We start from the raw sequence: 18,278 nt of genomic DNA, 5'->3' as shown, positions 1-18,278 counted from the left end.
TCAGGATTGAGGAGTTGGAATCCAAATTTTTTATGAAACAATGTCGCAAAGTTCCTCTATCGATTAAAAAAAAAAAATACGCAAATCGGTTCAGAAATCTCAGAGATTTCGGTGTACATAGGTAGAAAAACACAACTCCCTTTTTGAAAGTCGGTTAAAAAAGTAGCCTATGTTACACCCTGGTCAATCCTCTACTTGTCTGTGAAAATCCCGTCAAAATCGGTTCAGCCGTTCCAAAGATTAGCCTTTTCAAACAGACAGACAGACAGACAGAATTTTTTTTTAAAAACGTGTGATTCAGTTAAGGTATCGTTCAAATAACCATATGAGCTTAATATGAGGTAGTTATTTCGAAATTACAGACAGACACTCCAATTTTATTTATTAGTAGGTATAGATGTCCTGTAATGTAAGTCAATTCAGTCGAACATGAACCCCTATCAAAAATCCCCGCCTAAAAAAATAAAAACAACAGGTACTTAATTAAAAATTTCATCCACGCAGAGATTTCTAACAATCGTCCTTATCACTCGACTAATAAATGAAGTGGCGTGAACACTGCAACTTTAACACATATCCAACCTTACCACTTACGAACAAGGTTCAATTTCAAATGACGCTGTAACGCTATCATTCGCCGGGATGTATTCATCAAAGAGAAGGTATGACGTCAGCTACATTGTATAGGTCCTCGAGGCTCTCAGTTCGTTCGTTAAACAAGAGATGGTGTCGGAAAAACAAACTGAACGTTTGCGACAGATCCAGACCTTTGCGGCCGCTTGGCATGCAATTTGTTCAGACATAGGCAACAGTAAAGCTGGGATTAAAGGGGAAATCTAGACAGTCGGTTTTGAATAGATGTTAGAACCTTTTCCATTCTAAACCTGTCCAGAAAATTGCAACCGTTGCTACAGGTGCATAGGATGTTGCTAATTAGGGTAGTGGCTAAGTGGTCTGGATTTTTTCAGAAGAGGACTGTTATTTTGCTAACCAACGTCTATCACTTGAGTCTTGAAACGATGTCTAAGAAGAAGGATGATAAAAGAGCGTGGTAAAAGATAAGAGAGGCTTCACAAACTAACAAACAAACATACAATCAACTTTACCATTTTCTAAAAATATCATCTCCTGTGGGAGATTGGCAATCAATAGTTTAGAATTAAATGACCGCTGAATGGCGTAGATAAATCAATGTACAGCGATATAAATGTAAATCCATAACTTTGATTATAATATCTATTAAGCCAAGAAAGTCCAAGGGCGTTCAATTCTATATAAGAAGATTTTTTTGACCCAAAAAGAGGAGTGTTATAAGTTTGACGTGTGTATCTGTGTATCTGTGTGTGGCATCGTAGCTCCTAAACTAATAAATCGATTTTAATTTATTTATTTTTTTGTTTGAAAGGTGGTTTGATCGAGAGTGTTCTTAGCTATAATCCAAGAAAATCGGTTCAGCCGTTTGAAAATTATCAGCTCTTTTCTAGTTACTTTCACTTGTCGGAGGTGTTATCAATTTTTAATTTACACTTATCTTTTAACTTTTTTCACCAACAAAGTCTTGCTAAAGCCACGAGAGACATGTCTCGCTGGTTATGCTCGAGATTCTGAAGGAGTAAAACGTGTTGCAATATTTAAACTTCTCAAAGTGAAATAGAAACGAATACCGGTCTCATTTCGAATATTCCTTTGCTTGCTGTTTATTTTCCTTTACAACATCCCAAGTACCTACCTACTTTGAAACAATTTCGCAATCATTTCATCAACTTCAAGAATCTGGGCCGAATGTTTAGTAAATATTAAAGATGGTAGCAAAAAACAAACTTCTACAAACTCAAAACTTGTAGAAATTCTTTGCCACTTTTAGATGAAATAAAATGTTAGTTTTGTATTTTTTAAGGAAGGACGGCGTTCTGACGTAACTGGAGAGATGTAGTGCAGAACCAGCAGCTTTACAAGCTGTACGAGGCCCTGGGGTACATACCCAACTTCCTAACCCCGAGCTGATACTGAGAATTTCTAAATTTAGCACTATGAAAAGTCATAAAACAAGAATATCAAGAGAATATCTTGACAGAAAACCCCCATAAATTTTTGACCCGACCGGGGCTTGAACCCGGGACCACGAGATTGGATTCGCAGCCATTTGGCTGATCACTGTGACCAACCACAGAACCAATGATTTTTTTAGTAACAGTAACCTCCCGACTGAATTTCAATCGTCTATCTCGTCAATTCGTCTCAATGACGTCATTTATATTTATGGGGTAAATCCATATCCATACTTCCATACTATAATATAATATATAATATTATAAATGCGAAAGTGTGTCTGTCTGTCTGTCTGCTAGCTTTCATGGCCCAACAGTTTAACCGATTTTGATGAAATTTGATACAGAGGTAGCTTGCATCCCGGAAACTGACATAGACTTTATTTTATACTAGATGATGCCCGCAGCTTCGCCCGCGTGGATTGGTCAGATCCCCTGCAGCATCAGGATTGAGGAGTTGGACTTCAATTTTTTTATGAAACAATGTCGCAAAGTTTCTCTATCGATTAAAAAAAAATTACGCAAATCGGTTCAGAAATCTCGGAGATTTCGGTGTACATAGGTAGAAAAACACAATTCCCTTTTTGAAAGTCGGTTAAAAAAGTAGCCTATGTTACGCCCTGGTCAATCCTCAACTTGTCTGTGAAAATCCCGTCAAAATCGGTTCAGCCGTTCCAAAGATTAGCTTTTTCAAACAGACAGACAGACAGACAGACAGACAGACAGACAGACAGACAAAAATTTTAAAAACGTGTGATTCAGTGTTGGTATCGTTCAAATAACCATATGAGCTTAATATGAGGTAGTTATTTCGAAATTACAGACAGACACTCCAATTTTATTTATTAGTATAGATCATTCTTCCCGCGCGATCTGATCCTTTATCCCGGAAAATCAATGAGTTCCTACGGGATTTTTAAAAACCTAAATCAACGCGGACAAAGTCGCGGGCATCATCTAGTAAATAATAAATTATATCTATTACCTACTGAAAAATGCCTTACGTAAAACCAGAAAGGCACCAACCACTTTTCATCGTTACCGACACTAAGGGGACAGGAGATTGAAAAGGAAAATTAGATGTTTATTGGCTAGAACCTTGCTGGAAATGAGAAATACCATTTCAGGAATCCCATTCGAATGCAATATTGCAATTTTATAAGTAAAATGGCTCTGCCTAGGCGATTGGGGACAATCAGCTCGCCAATTGAACTATAACGAACGGTTTTGCTCGATCGTTTTCCAATAACTCTTGATAGATTTTGATTGGCGCGATGCTTGGGTAGATTAATTATGCATGACGACGAATTTGGCATGGTTGGCGCGCTGTGGGTACTCATCTTAACTAGGTACATGAACTTTCTCTTTGTATGTTTTATCCCTTACTTTGATCCTATAGGTCAGTTCAGGTTATTGCCATTTTACTTATCATTGTTTTTTTTTTTTTAAAACAAAAATACCGAGCAAACGAGTGCCGCCCATGAACATTTACAGGACCAGAGGAACCGCTAATGCCGAATTCAGGAATTTATGGTCGTTCTCCTTAAAATAGATAAATAATGAGGCCTGAGAGTTCTCAATAATATTATCAAAGGTGAAGTGTACCAATTTGCACTTGCAATCAATGATGAAGATAATATGACAGTCAGGAGTGAATAAGCGAACAAACAAGCTCAACAAAACAAAAAAATGCTTATTTCAGAAGTTTGCGTTTATGCTAGATTATATTATAGTAGATTGAATTGAATTAGAATCCCAAATCAGCCTAAACGCTACTAAATCTAGCAAATTTTATTAAATGGGGATATAAAATATCGACATAAAAATATATACAGGTTATGCGCTTGAAAATAAAAATATAACACTTTTAGATTTAATTAGAAACCCAGATCTCAATAAGAATCTAGTAAACTTTATTAAATGGGGATAAAAAATATCGAGATAAAAATATACATATACCAACGCATGAAAATAAAAACTAAGTAGCTAATATTAAGTAAATAAGTTTAATAGGCAGATCGAAGAAAATAGAGCAAACTCTTCAAAGCTAAAATAAAATGGGTATTGAAAATTTAAATGGAATAACTAAACTCAGTCCATCACAAGTCGATATTCCGAGCGATAAGATCAGCTCTCCGATCACATGCAATGATGCTGAACGCTAAAGGCTGGGACACACCAAGCGCGTATGCAGCACGTAAGCGTAGACGTAGCGCGTACCATGACGTTGTAATGTATGGAACTGTATGAGATATGGCATACCGCTTGCGTGACGTGAACGTTCGCGTAGACGTAATGCGTGCTGTCATGTCTATGGATTCACGCGCGTCACTACGCGCGTGGTCACGCGTACGTGCTGCATACGCGTTTGGTGTGTCCCAGCTCTAAATCTCGTTCCTCTTCCCTCTTGTTTTGCATACTTTGCATTTTTAATCTGCAATTTTGAATTCGCAGTCGCTTGTTGAAATTTTGTCGAAAATTCTTTTTGTAGAATGCTGCAGTTAGGTATAGATTTTAAACTTTGGAAGGAAACGTCTACTAAACTTCGAAATTCTGTTCTTACTACAATAGTTTGTTTTTAGTTTAATTTCGTAGGTATCTATGGAACTTTGTATTTTGTTTCTTCAATTTTGATTTCATCAGAGAATTTTTTTATTCAAATAAACTTTTACTAGTACCTACTTTCGAATCATCAAATGTATCTACCACTGGTTCGGAATGCCTTTCCTACTGAGAAGAACCAGCAAGAAACTCAGCGGTAGATTCGATTTACAATATTATGGTTTGCGTAAGAAATGAATAGGGGTTAATTTTTAAGAGTAAGTATTCTAATCTAATCTTAACTTAACTTAAACCTAGTTTTTTTTGCCACGGTCCAGCTGTTCAGCCTCTACATTAGTATTACGGTAACGCAACTAAACAAATCCGTTTAAAAACTCTATTTTACCAAGGATCTCCTTCAAGATGGCGGAATCAAAGTAGATGAAGGATAAACAAAAACACGGAGCCAAAACTCATTTCAAATACTGAAAACAAGTAAATACGCAACTTCGTAAGTACGTAGACTCATCAACATATTGAGCTGATTTATCCCCAATCGTTGTTTGATTTGAGCGCGCCAAGAAGCTAAAAGTTTGAAAGTCCCACATAGACTGTTTAATTTTAAACTTTTGTGGAGTTATGTCGCGGGCGTTTGCTGTTAAATATTCTGAAGTTATAACTTAACTTCTAAACTTTATAGCGGTTATCTTCGTACGTCATATTAATCTCGTCTCCTTCATAATTTAATGAATTTTTAGAGAATTATTTACCTAAAGAACATCCAAACGTGCGGATACTTGTAAGCTAAGGAAAATCTGAAACAAATATACAAAAGAACTGGTTGGCAAACTAAAAATTATTTGAGAGCATGACTTTGCTGGCTAGGACTGGTTGTCAGACTAAAAATTATTGGAAAAAAATTAATTAGCATGATTTTGCTGGCTAGCTCTGGTTTTCAGACTAAATAATATTATTATTGGAAAAAATTAATTAGTACCTGTGACTTTACTGGCTAGATTTGTCAGAGAGAGGATGGAAATAATCTTGCTGTTAGAAAAGATTACTTTGGGGTTACCTATAGAAAAATGCTCAGATGAACGTTCAAGGTGTCGCTTGATCTACTGGGGCCTGCAAAACCTCAAAACCCGTGGATCGGGTTGAATAACAATTTCAGAAGGCCATTATCATCTTCTCTACTACGCTAGAGAAGAGATTAAGTGAAGAATAACCGTTTAAGTTTATAGTAGAGTTAGTGCTCTATGTAAGATTTATTGACCTTTTTATCTGAAAAAACACTGTTGCATCTTAAATGTACTAGTATTTTTACCTAGGTACTTTAATTCCATATTGTTTTATTTTTTTGCTTATTTCTTGTGTAAATCGTCTCTAATACTTTTCTCATTGCCTTAACAAATTCAGTGAAATTAAATAGGCTACGAAGTTCCTTTTTTATTCTTTCTGAACCAGTGAAAGTTTATTTGAATAAAAATCTATTCTATTTAAATTGCTATTCCTTCTCTATCAAAATGTGTAGTAAACACAAGAGATATAATGAGTTCTAAGAGATACCCACTTAACTTTTTTGCTTCCATGAGGCTTCTCGGTATTCATTATTATTTAAAGCTAAAAAATGAAGTCATAATGAATCCGTGGGTGAGCTTAATTTAATTTTTCCTCATTTAATTCGAGTGCGCGTTAACCTCAGCTATACTTGAGTGCGTGCCCTTGCATAATGTTTAGTATTTTGCACTTTTCTACTTGATTGGACATTATGAATAATGGCTGAAGGGGAACTTTAAGTAATCATTTCAACTCCTTCGAGAGAGTGTTGCTAGAACCTTGCTATCTTCAACCATGATCAGAAATCAAAACATATTTTACTAGCTGATGCCCGCAGCTTCGCCCGCGTGGATTTAGGTTTTTAGAAATCCCGTGGGAACTCTTTAATTTTCCGGGATAAAAAGTAGCCTATGTGCTAATCCAGGATATTATCTATCTCCATTCCAAATTTCAGCCGAATCCGTCCAGTAGTTTTTGCGTGAAGGAGTAACAAACATACACACACACACACACACACACACACATACAAACTTTCGCCTTTATAATATTAGTGTGAAGTGATGGATAGATTAGCCTTCTATCGTTTCTGATTCGAATAGCAAAGATATGGAACGCCCTTTCGGCGTCAGTTTTCCCTTCCACTTTTAATATAGGTGCCTTCTTGTGAATAGGCATCTTCTGGGTAAGCGCGCTCTATCTTAGGTTGCAATAAATTAAAAAAAAACTGAACAACTACAAGACAGACTCGCGCACCAAGAGTTCCGTACCTTGGAAGTATGTATATTGTATACGTGTCATTAATTTATTGCTTGAATTATCTCCAACTGCAAATACCAAAGTGTTTTTCCTTAGTCGGTTCCCAATAAAATAAAATAGTAGATATACTTACCTATTGAAAATTTTCAATTTCAGAAATACCCTTGTTTGTTTTCACTCTGTAGAATGCTGAAAAGCGCTACCAACATTCCAGCTACATTTTCCTTCATCGGGGAAAATTCCGTAAATTGTTAACTAGAACCTTACTTATTTAAGCTTCCCGTTCTGCGCTCGTACAATCGTAAAGAAGGTAAGTGGATGGGGTTCTTTGCGATTGGTTTTCCAGAATGTTTTATTTATAACTAACTCACTGACCAGCTAGGCTATAGGCTTCGCGGGGGTGGAATTTACGAAAATCCTTTCATAATAGTAGTTTAATGCACCTATACCTACAGAGTCAAGATCCTAGACGATTGAAACTTGTGATTCAAACGATTGAAATGTTATACTCTGAAGTACAAATCACACTTCATTATGTAGGTATGTCAAAAGTACATTTAAAGTTAAAAAGTTATTAAAAGTACATTACAATATTACATTACATAACATCAGTATACTTTGTATCTGTGCTTATTTAGGCGACAACCGCGTACAGGAATCATACAAAGTTAGACTTTTGTTATTTCCTTGTGTAAACTACGAGTAAACATCCACAACTCACAAACCATCGCTCGGCGATTAATATTTAAATAATAATGAGTTCTAATTATGGGCCTCATAAGAAAGCTCTGAGTTCCTTAGCGGGCGAAGGAGAGAGCTGTGCTTGGAGTTTCTCTACATGCTCAAATGAGGAGAAGATGGCTCTGCAGTAGTAACTGAATTCGTGCGCATAATTGCTGGGGCGAGCCGCAGGTCAAATCCACGCTCTTTTATCATTTAGGTACATAATCTTTTATTGTATAATATGCTTTTTTCAGAATCATAATTTCAATAGATCTTTAAACTTGTGTAGTCCAAACAAGTCGAAAAAAGTTGAAGTGGCAATAGACACTGGGCTACCCTCCGTCATCCTCTGATTAATACATCCATACTAATATTATAAATGCGAAAGTCTGTCTGTCTGTCTGTCTATCTGTCTATCTGTCTGTCTGCTACCTTTTAACGGCCCAACAGTTTAACCGATTCTGACGAAATTTGGTACAGAGTTAGCTTATATCCCGGGGATGGACATAGGCTACTTTTCATCCCGGAAAATCAAAGAGTTCCCGCGGGATTCTTAAAGACTCATCCGCTCAACCGATTTTTATGGTACCGAGGTAGCTTGCGTCCGTGTTATCGATATACCTAGACAACTTTTTCCACGGGAACAGTTTCCACGGGATCTTCAAGAACCTAAATCCACGCGGACGAAGTCGCGGGCATCCTCTAGTTCCTGATATTTCACATTTCAGTCTTTCCTTAACGATTGAGCTGATGGGGCTTCGCTTGTTTTATTAGGTCAACGGAACTGTGAGTTTTGAGTCTGCGACAATAACAGGGCCCACCCGAATGTGCACGGGCCCTTACACGCGTGTTGATTTTTAGGCAAACATAATAGAGAACTCACTTATTGACGGCCCTAAATAAATAGGGGTCTGTATTTGCGAGCGCGGGCACAAACTGCTTTAATGTTACAAATTAAAAGGGGTCCATGCAGAACTCTAAAATGTATTATTGCAAATGCATTGAAAATACTGTTGTATTGATTTTGGAGTAATCATTCGAATGGAGCGGCTATTCTGGTTTGCATTGATGCTGTAAATAGGAAGAGGGAAAAGGTTTGAAAATTAAAATGGTTATTGATGTTTTTTTCTTTATTACGTAATAGGTTTGCGCTTAACGACAAGATCATGCTTAAACAAGTGTAAATTAAAAATTTAAAACACCCCCGACAAGTGAAAGTTACAGTAACTAGAAAAGAGTTGATAACTTTCAAACGGCTGAACCGATTTTCTTGGATTATAGCTTCCTTTCTAACCTAGATCAAGCCACCTTTCAAACAAAAAAAACTAAATTAAAATCGGTTCATTAGTTTAGGAGCTACGATGCCACAGACAGATACACAGATACACACGTCAAACTTATAACACCCCTCTTTTGGATCGGGGGTTAAAAATCAATGATGAGGTCTAAATTGGAGCGCGCTTGCCTAGAAGATGCCTATTCTCTCTTGCTTTAAAGGTATTTACGATATACGTGGCAGAAAACACGGACTCCATCTTTAACATACGGCTGAAATTAATAATAAATTAATCAATCTAAGTATCTGTAACCTGTCTATAAGTTACTTAGCAACGTTGTTATATTGTCAAAAATGTCCATACAATTTTCGACAAAATATAACAATAGAGGGTGTGGCTGTGTTGGGTGGTTGGTGATGGGGCTTCATCACCCATCCAGTCACTGGCTGCCCCACCGGTCTCTCGCCTGTCCAGTTTGGTGACGGGCGAGGGAGATGTTGAGGATAGGGAACGTGGAAAGGGAATTGCCCTACCCGCGAACCCTAGCCCTCAGGAGTACCTGTGGATGATGGACACGGGGTGGTCCGTCGCTCGCTGTGTGGTCCTCGGGTTGGTTGGCGTGCTGTGGTTCCGGCATGCCTCTAACGGTGTTTGGGGCACGTAGTGTCCCAAACGCCGGGTCTGCTGAGGCAGACATCCGCTGGCGGAGTAACGAGGTGTTTACGGTCCCTTGTGCTCCGTCATCAGCGGTGGGATGGAACTTCGTGAGGTTTTTAGTCGGTAGGAGTCCGACATAACCACTGTGCTCCCCCGTAGTCAGTGGTATCCATGACGGATTTTCTTCACGAGAAAAAAAAGGTGTGCGAGATGTCCCCACCCCGATTGCCATGTCGATCTGTCGCGAACTATACAACTAAACTTATTATTTGGAAAAGTAAATAGGCAGGTAGTAAAGGGTTTCCCATAATTTATTTTCACCCTATATAAATAAACAGGATCGCTTTTAGATTTTTTTTGTTTGTTTACAAAACTACAAAGGTATGCGGTTCAACGACTGTAATGTTATTCTTACACCTTGATAGTGTAAGCTACGTGTAAACAACAAAACATGGCGGCGTAAACTTGTAGGGCTTCTGAAAACATTGTGTGGAAGAAATCTTATTAATTTATACTAAGTAGGTATAGCGGTTGCTGACGACTTAGTTCGTTCGGAATGAATCTAGATATTCCTGTAGAATGGTACAAATCCTTTTTTACAGGGTTCCGTAATCAAAGGCTGAAATGGAACCCTTTTACTTACTAAGACGCCACCGTTTTACCGTTTGTAGCCTCGAAGCTGAAAGACCGTGTAGTAAAAAAAGGAAAATGCGGGGCATTAAAAAATAAAAACAAAAATCAATGACTCAAAATTTAAAAAATCCCCGACACAAAAACCTCTACAAGAAAACTAGAAAAAAAACTCATAACTTTCAAACGGCGGAACTGATTTTCATCGATTATAGCTAAGAACACTCTCGATCAAGCCACCTTTCGAACAAAAAAAAAACTAAATTTAAAACGGTTCATTAGTTTAGGAGCTACGATGCAACAGACAGATACACAGATACACACGTCAAACTTATAACACCCCTCTTTTTGGGTCGCGAGTTACAAATTGACATGGTGACAACCCTGGAATCAGCTATGCCTTAGCCGCTAGGGTGTTTACTGCATGCTCCGGCTTGCCGTGTTTAATGTATGCGCCGGCGCAACGGACGCGGCGTGCGATTGATCTACAGCTGAAATTGAATCAACGTGAATTACTCGTACGTCGGGATCCAACGACTTCAGTGAAAACTAAACGCGAAACCTGCTGTGTTGAAACACACGTGGTTTTCATTAACTTTTATGGTTGGTTTTGTTATCCTCTATTTTACCTTATCTTAATTAAAGCTAAAAAACGCAGGACACTTCTTGAAAAAAACACGCAAGCGACGAACTATATGATGGTCCGTCTAAGATGTCTTAAGTGTAATTTTTTCATTGTAGGTAAGTATTACAGTTTCGCGCCTTACATAAGTACAGTCAGCAACAAAACTATAGGTAGGCTGTACCCGCCAGTACAAGCGATTATGGGCGCCTGCAAATCTAGTTTGTTGCTGACTGTTATAATGCATTTGAAAAACGTTTACTTAATTATGTAACATTAATAAGTAGATAAGTAGTAATAGCCTAGTGATTTTAGCTTCCTACTCCGAAGGTCTGAGGTTCGATTCCGACCTCTAACTTTTACTCGTACTCAACTTGGCTAGCGTGGTGGACTAAGGCATAAATCTAAATCCTTCTTATTCTGAGAAGAGGCCCATGATTGTGAGCCGCTGATGGCTTGAGACTTGAGATAATAATGATGCAATGGTGTTTACAAATACAATGGTCGAGTGCTCTTTAAGATACTCGTAGGTATTAGCTAATTAGAATAAACTGGGGGCCGCTTCTAAAATCAATGGGTACTAGGCAGCGGTGGCGGAGGACACCGATATTTTTTTTTATTCAGATACAAATCAGCCCTGGACTGCAATCTCACCTGGTGGTAAATGATGTTGCAGTCTAGATGGAAGTGGGCTAACCTGGATGGTGTACGTCATTTTTATTAAACCCATACCCCTTTGGTTTCCACACGGCATTGTACCGGAACGTCAAATCGCTTGGCGGCACGGCTTTGCTGGTAGGGCGGTAACCAGCCACGGCGGAAGCCTGCCACCAGACCTGACCAGAGATTTAGAAATTATAAAATTCCAACCCCTGCCGGGAATCGATTCCGGGACCTCCCACTAATAAGATCACAACGCTTACCACTGCGCCAGAGAGGTTAGTTGGAACATGTTGTTACTATGAACGCCCCTTATTAAGGTATATCGTTGATATTAGGAAGCCTACCTAATATTTTTGGATTAAATAATTTTTGCACATACTAAATTATTAATAATGACTATCAGAGCAAGGTTGTAAATGCTTTGGCAAATGTTATTTTTGGACCCACCACAGCTCGCTGCTATTTACAATGACTGCAGGGTATGTCGATGCACTTTAAATTGATTGGGTAGGTGTCCGCAACATTGTAATAAAATGTTAAGGCTATCGTTGTCAACGATCCCCCGTCGATTTCCTACGTATGATATTATTGTTCTTATCTCTATCTGCCCTGGTTCGTGCATTCTCGGTTCCTAGATCGGTACATTTGTGATAACCAAATTTCAAATTGCTGTGATTGGCTGAATTTACCATGTTCTTGCTGCGACAGTGAGTTTGAGCCACTAGCGGAACAATGTTAGCCGGTCAGAAATGATTGCAATTAGTCAACCTGATTGACGTCCGCGTTCTGTTTTCGATTACAAAAAAGAAAAAATTGTTGTTGCAATCATTAATTTTAGCAAATAGTGAAAGAGAGTCGGCCAATCAGAGGTCACAACTACCGTCACACTTTCTGTCACACTATGGCAGTAGGCATACCGAGTAATGAAAACAATTTTTCATTCTGTCTAGGTCGAAGTAGGGTTGCCACCTGGCTCTTTTTGATTTACAGGCTACCACCATCAAAAATACGGGGTTTAGATTTGAAGAAATTTGAAAATTTGAAGTATTTGAAGAAATAGGCGGTGGTTCTCTCTGAAATGCATGGAAAGCCTATTCAGATATTTCAGTTTATTTGTAAGTTTTGTATTTTTTCTCTGTATGTTGCCGTGTCTTGATTGGTGAACTGTGTTTGCAATGTGGTTTTAAATAAAAGATTTATTTATTTAAATAGCTTTTAAAAACTCTTAGTGTTGTAAAGCAAAATGTTATACATTTCATGCATACAATATTTTCATTTCAACTTAAAATTACATTTAATTTGTAATTCCACCTTCACAATATCAATACTATGGCCGTAGCCAGGAATCGATTGCGGGAGAGGTTTTATTAGGGCCAGAACTGAATCCTGTCATGAGGAAAAAAACATTCGCTCAACTTTATGGGCTAATTACCTGGTTAGTGGAATTTCGCCTTTCAATTTGACAGTGAGATAAAATACAACAATAAAAAAGCGCGAGCGCAGTGATCGTAAGTGTTTTTGGTTCAATACAGAAAAAATTAAAGTGAAAGGGAAAAGAGTGTAGCCATAGCAAGATTTTATTTTTAAAGCTTCCTATCCATACTAATATTACGAATACGACAGTATATCTATTTGCCTATCTATTTGTTACCCTTTCACGGCCCATCTTCTTTACCAAAATTTTGGTACTTACTATTCAGAGGTAACTTGCATCCCAGACATTTTTTTAGGCGGCTTTTTAGCCCGGAAAATCCCCCACGGAATTTTTAAAAATCTAAATTCATGCAAACGAAATTGCGGGGTTTACACCAAGTAATAGAAATTCAAAGCGCGAGTGAAGTGAGCGCGAAATGTTTGATATATTTCCAAAAAAAAATTGGTAAGCAAATGCAAGAAATAGTGTAAGTATTATTTTAGGCTTAGGTTTTTGACGGCTTCTCAGGCGCAGTCGCCATTTCTAAATTTCTGGTCTGGTGGGAGGCTTCGGTCATGGCTAGTTATATGGTTAGTATGGCCCTAACGGCCAAGAAGACTGCATCATCACTTACCACCACTAGAAAAGATTAAAGTCACGGGCTAACTTGTATAAAAAAGGCTTACATCCTCAAACCAAGCCCCGCCGCCTTGGCTACGACCATGATCAATATCGAGTGGGTTTCGGCTACGCATTGCCGCAAAAGGAAAATATTCTTTCTACTGGACATAACGTCAGTGTTTTATTTCGCCAGCCAGCTCCTGCTGAATTTGTAAAAAACCGGCCAAGTGCGAGTCAGACCCACGCACCGAGGGTTCCGTATTCGGGTATTTTTTCCGACATTTTACTCGAGAAATCAAAAACTGTTATGCATTAAAAAAATATGCATAAAAATAAATAAAAATCTGTTTTAGAATGAACAGGTAAAGCCCTTTCATATGATAACCCACTTGATATATGTAGTTATCTTACTTTGAAAATTGAAAATACTAATATTTGTTCATGAACACATGACAGACGGATAGAAGGATAGATGGACAGACGGACAGACGGAAAGACTGACAGAATGACAGACAACGAAGTGATCCTATAAGAGTTCTTTTTTGCTTTTGACTTACGGAACCCTAAAAATATTTAGTTTTATTTGCCCCGTATTTTATTTTCATAATTACAGGTTTCTGTATCCTGAAATACGGGGTAACCAGTAAAATACGGGGCCTCTGGCAACCCTATTCGGAAAACACTGTCACATTCAAGTTAATGTCAAATATTTTGTTTTCAATTACAGAAAGCTGCATCAATCATTATTACAATATTTTCTTTGTTGTGATTGGCTGAATTTTTGAGTTTCAGCCAATAAACAGACTGTTTGCCAATTAAACGTCATAACAATATAAATGCCAGAAAGTTTAACCAAATAAAACAAACTTAATGAGAACCTAGTGAGAATGCAAACGGCACACAATTTATAATACATATTATGTTAGTCGTATATAATAGATATTATAGTAGTCGTTCACTTTGGTAATAGTCAGATTGTCATCAGTAAAATTGATATTGGTTGATGTATCGTAAATTATTGTTTCGGTGACAAATATTTTTAATATCTATTTATCTTTGAACAGAATGGAATAGAATGAAATGGAATGGAATACAATGATAAATTTTTATTCCTGTAAACTTTTAGGTAAACTTCAAAGTGTTTTTGGATGGTCAGAAAAATTTACCACTGGTTCGGAATGCCATCCCTACGTTTTCTAGGATTTCGTACCTCAAAATGAAAAACGGAACTCTTATAGGATCACTTTGCTGTCTATCTCTCTGTCTGTCGTGTGTGTCAAGAAAACCTCTAGGGTACTTCCCGTTGACTCAAAACCATGAAATTTGGCAGGTAACCTAACTGCGTAATTTTGGGTAGTTTTTTTAATCGATAAAGAAAGTTTGCGACATTGTTCAATAAAAAATTTGGATTCCAACCCCTCAATCCTGATGTTGCAGGGGACCTGACTACTAAAGCTAATGGGATTTAAAAAGTGTCGATTATTAATTGATATTGAAGGTATCTATACCAAGTAAACACTTTGTCGTTGACCTCAACCCTGACGCTGTAAGAAATTGCATTCCTAAATCCTGGTGATCCCTCGGGATTTGAAAAGGATCATCCGTTTAAATATTTTTACGTGATACAGAAACAAGTTGCATCCCGGGGACGGGCTATTACGGAGAGACAACTTTTGTTCTGGGAAATGAAAGGATCGGGATTTTTAAAAACCTAAATCCACGCGAGCGAAGTTGCGGGCATTAGCTAGTTGTAAATATATTTAGAAGCTACTATAAGATAATAGATAAGGTACTTATTTCCTTATATTTTTATTGTATGGCAGCGCGCGGTTTTAAATTATAAATTGCACGTCCTGTCCTTTTCTGTAATACATTTCTTTCTCAATATCTACCGCTTTATCTCATAGCAAGAGTCCGTAAGACATAATACAGTGAAAATAGCAAAATATACAATTTTTGCAGTTTCCACGTCAGTACCTGTCGAATTTTTCTAACAGTGTAAGCAGCAGAGCTGAGTTTACCATCTAGTGTTGATATGTGGGTGTTCCATAGAAGCTTTGCATCTAACATTATACCGAGAAACACGGGGTTCTCCTTTATTTTCAACATATGATTATTTATCAATGAATTTATGTCATTTAAGGTCCTGGTATTGGGCAGTGTGAATTCAACACACTTAGATTTCTTTGCATTTGGAAGTAAATTGTTAGCAATAAATCAGAGAGTGACCTGTGATATGGCATTACATATAGTATACATTGTCAAAAATTATAATATTAAAGCTGTGCGTATTGCGTGAGGAATAGGTTGCAAGAGAGTTGCAACTTGCAGGGTTTGATGCATGCGCTATTGCCAGCAAACATGAGACATATTTTTATCTACAGGCAACGTCTGAGTAGGTAACGCATACGTCTAACGCAAGTTGAAATGTACCAGTGTATTTAGTTAGACCTATCGACAAGTTTGGAGTTGGGTGCAGTCTAAATGTGGCCCGTGTGTTTAGACTGTCAGTTTCTGTCAGTTTCACGTGTCGTCCCCCGCACTTCACCACCCCGCTTGCACAAATCGAGACAGCACGAAATTTTCAAGATTTCTGGGTGTAATTTCTGGTTTTCGTAGTTCCCACATAATTATAACAATATAAAATATATAACGATAATTTTTTTACTACATAATATTCATTAAATTTTCTAGGTCTGTGGTTTTTCCAAATTTCATTAAATTGCTTCGTTGTCTAGAAAAACGAGCACAAAGTTGGGCCTTTTTTTAAAGAAAAATACAAATCTTTGAGCCCCTGTAATTTTAAAACTACATATTTTTAGAAAAATCTAAAACACCACAGACACAGATATTAGTTTCTAGACTATGTCTGCAAAATTTCATGGACTTTGGTTGCTTAATATTCAAATGAAATGGGAACTACGATTGTATGGAGTAAGTGACGGAGAGAGCCCTGTTAAATATAAACGCTCCAAATTCCTATACGTACACTAGGCAAAAAAATCGTATTGACACATTCCATGGTTATTGCCTTGTAATGTTCGGGCTACATCAAGGTGAACGTCAATGCCCAACAACGCCATAATTATCGCTATAATTAACGCGTTAAACTGAGTGGCCACATTTGAACGGTTATAGTCTAATTAATGCCAATTGAATTGGAGTTAACTCTAACTAAACTAACTAACATAACAGGGATTTAGCAAGAAACCCCTACACTATCACAGGTTACTTGGCAAAGCCTCAATAGCTCAATCGGTAAAGGAGTGGACTGAAAACCGAAAGATTCAAACCCCGCCCGTTGCACTATTGTCGTACCTACTCCTAGCACAAGCCTGACGCTTAGTTGGAGAGGAAAGGGGAATATTAGTCATTTAACATGGCTAATATTCTTTTAAAAAAAAGTCATGAAGCGGAAAATCAACTGAAACATGCGGCATTCAAATAGGCGTTGACGATTCAGCTTTTACTATTTTTTGTACGTTTTATAGTTCAACATTTTACAAGCGTTTGACTGCAAATATTTTTACTATGTTCAACCGGTTTTTTATCATAGACACAAAAATAATAGGGCTATTTGTTTTTTCCCCAAACAGCGTCCGCGTGGTACGGTTGTACCGTAAAAAATAGCAGACAGGTAGACAGACAAACAGACAGACTGAGACGATTTCGCATTTAGACTTTGTCCGCGTGGACTACACTTTCAAACCACTATCGTACCCGCTTGGGAATTGAATTTTCAAAAATCCTTTCTTAGCAGATGTCTGCGTCATAATAGTTATCAGCATGCCAAACAGCCTGATCCGTCCAGTAGTTTAATGTAGTAGTTTAACGTTTAGTTGTATGTTGATAGACCAATCAATACCACTATTAAGGTTTAATAATTTTTTTAGTGTACTTTTAGTAATTTAAATAAATTTAAAGTGACCACTGACTGGATCTAGTTGCATTATAGTTTGCCACACTGCGGCAGTAGGTTTGTGTTGTCTAACTATTGGACTACTACCTATCTGTTATTTATCCACAATTTTCAAAATAAATATGATTATGATTATTAAGGGCACATCAATTGACAAAAATATTGTAAAAATAATATTTAAAAATAAAATAGTTTAAGAACTTTGACCGAACAAATGAATCTTGAGTCTTGAATCTTGAATCCAGTCAGATGTATAGATTAATGAATGTATGCATTAATCTGTGGTAATGTGCGTTATGGCGGACAAGCCCCATCAAATATCCATCAAACAATCTGCGTCCTCATCCGCACACATCCGCGCTATTGGTTCTTTACAATCATCGTCCACATTCAACAATAGGTCCGTCATAGACTATGGAAACTTCAGAACAATGGCATCGGTTGTGTCTACATTGTGGAATTTTCCAAATTTCTCCTATTTTGCTATGCTTCCCGACAGACTGTTCTTATTTGAAGTAGAAATACTTAGAAATAGAGTTAAAATCAAATAATTTATTCCAATTGGGTATCATTAACCCCCGACCCAAAAAGAGGGGTGTTATAAGTTTGACGTGTGTATCTGTGTATACACACGTCAAATAATATTGTCAAAAGTATATTTTTTTGTTTAATTTACATTTTTTTGTTTGTTGCTTCTCAATCAAGCCACCTGGCTTGATCGAGAGTGTTCTTAGCTATAATCCGGTAGAATAGGTAAAATAAAAAATCGGTTCAGCCGTTTGAAAGTTATCAGCCCTTTTCCAGTTACTGTAACCTTCACTTGTCGGGGGTGTTATAAATTTTTAAT

General features: G+C 37.5%; 1 protein-coding gene across 1 annotated transcript in view; it reads right to left on the bottom strand.

The window, feature by feature from the left end:
* The window catches only part of LOC123869436 (kinesin-like protein CG14535), a 460,509-nt gene that overhangs the window by 390,970 nt on the left and 51,261 nt on the right, over positions 1-18,278 (bottom strand). The gene's annotated exons all lie outside the window — the stretch shown is intronic.

The sequence above is a fragment of the Maniola jurtina genome, chromosome 11, assembly GCF_905333055.1.
Source record: "Maniola jurtina chromosome 11, ilManJurt1.1, whole genome shotgun sequence".
Taxonomy (NCBI): domain Eukaryota; kingdom Metazoa; phylum Arthropoda; class Insecta; order Lepidoptera; family Nymphalidae; genus Maniola; species Maniola jurtina.
Note: the sequence above shows the minus strand (reverse complement) of the source record. Positions and strands in the feature narration are given on the sequence as shown.